The sequence below is a fragment of the Loxodonta africana genome, chromosome 10 (assembly GCF_030014295.1).
Source record: "Loxodonta africana isolate mLoxAfr1 chromosome 10, mLoxAfr1.hap2, whole genome shotgun sequence".
In the NCBI taxonomy this organism is placed as follows: domain Eukaryota; kingdom Metazoa; phylum Chordata; class Mammalia; order Proboscidea; family Elephantidae; genus Loxodonta; species Loxodonta africana.
The window spans coordinates 54,260,873-54,263,554 of NC_087351.1; positions in this window are offsets into that span (position 1 = coordinate 54,260,873).

Here is a 2,682-nt window from a genome sequence, read left to right on the forward strand (position 1 = left end):
ACGCACTTCCGATCCAAATTCCAATGTCATATTTTAAGGGGATAGAGAAACAAATCACCAATTTCATATGGAAGGGAAAGAAGCCCCGGATAAGCAAAGCACTACTGAAAAAGAAGAAGAAAGTGGGAGACCTCACTTTACCTGACTTCAGAACCTATTACACAGCCACAGTAGTCAAAACAGCCTGGTACTGGTACAACAACAGGCACATAGACCAGTGGAACAGAATTGAGAACCCAGACATAGATCCATCCACGTATGAGCAGCTGATATTTGGCAAAGGACCAGTGTCAATTAATTGGGGAAAAGATAGCCTTTCTAACAAATGGTGCTGGCATAACTGGATATCCATTTGCAAAGAAATGAAACAGGACCCATACCTCACACCATGCACAAAAACTAATTCCAAGTGGATCAAAGACCTAAACATAAAGACTAAAACGATAAAGATCATGGAAGAAAAAATTGGGACAACCCTAGGAGCCCTAATACAAGGTATAAACAGAATACAAAATATTACCAAAAATGATGAAGAGAAACCCGATAACTGGGAGCTCCTAAAAATCAAACACCTATGCTCATCTAAAGACTTCTCCAAAAGAGTAAAAAGACCACCTACAGATTGGGAAAGAATTTTCAGCTATGACATCTCCGACCAGCGCCTGATCTCTAAAATCTACATGATTCTGTCAAAACTCAACCACAAAAAGACAAACAACCCAATCAAGAAGTGGGCAAAGGATATGAACACATATTTCACTAAAGAAGATATTCAGGCAGCCAACAGATACATGAGAAAATGCTCTCGATCATTAGCCATTAGAAAAATGCAAATTAAAACTACGATGAGATTCCATCTCACACCAGCAAGGCTGGCATTAATCCAAAAAACACAAAGTAATAAATGTTGGAGAGGCTGCGGAGAGATTGGAACTCTCATACACTGCTGGTGGGAATGTAAAATGGTCCAACCACTTTGGAAATCTATCTGGCGTTATCTTAAACAGTTAGAAATAGAACTACCGTACAACCCAGAAATCCCACTCCTAGGAATATACCCTAGAGATACAAGAGCCTTCATACAAACAGATATATGCACACCCATGTTTATTGCAGCTCTGTTTACAATAGCAAAAAGCTGGAAGCAACCAAGATGTCCATCAATGGATGAATGGGTAAATAAACTGTGGTATATTCACACAATGGAATACTACGCATCGATAAAGAACAGTGACGAATCTCTGAAACATTTCATAAGATGGAGGAACCTGGAAGGCATTATGCTGAGCGAAATTAGTCAGAGGCAAAAGGACAAATATTGTATAAGACCACTATTATAAGATCTTGAGAAATAGTAAACCTGAGAAGAACACATACTTTTGTGGTTACAAGGGGGGGAGGGAGGGAGGGTAAAAAAAAAAAAAAAAGATGACTGGGGAAGAGCTGCCTTCTCAAAGTAGAGTCTAATTTAATGGCATGGCATAACTCAAAATGAGAAGAAACAGCTGCAAACATCCATTAATAATAGAAGGCTGGCTAGAGAAGAAAAAGTAAACTATTACAATGATATGTGCTAAGACCTAGAGTTAGAAAACTACAAAGAAGGGAATTCCAGCAGTTAATTGTGCTCATGAGGAACCTGTACATAGACCAAGAAGCGTGGATTGAATAGAAAAAGGGCATACTGAGTGGTTTAAAATCAGGAAAGGTGTGATTCAGAGTTGTATCTTTTCACCATACTTATTCAATCTCTATGCTGAGCACATAATCAGAGAAGCTGGAGTATATGAAGAAGAATTCAGCATCAGGATTAAAGAAAGATTCATTAACAAACTGCAATTGCAGATGCCACAACCTTGCCTGTTGAAAGTAAAGAGGACTTGAAGGACTTAATGATGAAGATAAAGACTACAGCCTTCAGTAGAGATTATACCTCAGCATAAACAAAATAAAGATCCTCACAATGGAACCAATAAGCAACATCATGATAAACAGAGAAAACATTGGAGTTGTGAAGGATTTCATTTAATTGTGTGCACAATTAAAGCCCATGGAAGCAGCAGTCAAGAAATCAAACCAAGTATTGCACTGGGCAAATCTGCTGCAAAAGACCTCTTTAAAGTGTTAAAAAGCAAAGATGTCACTTTAAGGAGTAAAGTGCACCTGACTCAAGCCATGGTGTTTTCGATTACCTCATATGCATGCAAAAGTTGGACGATGAATAAAGAAGACCAAGGAACAATTGATGTTTTTGAATTATGGTGTTAGCGAAGAATATTGACTATACCAGGGACTCCTAGAAGAGCAAACAAATCTGTCTTGGAAGAAGTACAGCCAGAATGCTCCTTAGAAGCAAGGATGGCAATAACATTCTTTGGATATGTTACCAGGAGGGTCTACTCCCTGAAGAAGGACATCATGCTTTGTAAAGCACAGAGTCAGTGAAAAAGTGGAAGACTGTCAGAGAGATGGATTGACGCAGGGGCTGCAACAAAGGGTTGAAGCATAACAACAACTGTTAGGATGGAACACAAGTGGGCAGTGTTTCATTCTGTTGTATATCGGGTATCTATGAATTCAAACTAATTCGATGGTACCAACAACAACAAAACAGGCATTTGGTGAAAAGGCAGAATTTTGATGGTCATTATTTGGAAAATATTCTTTATCTCAACATTTACA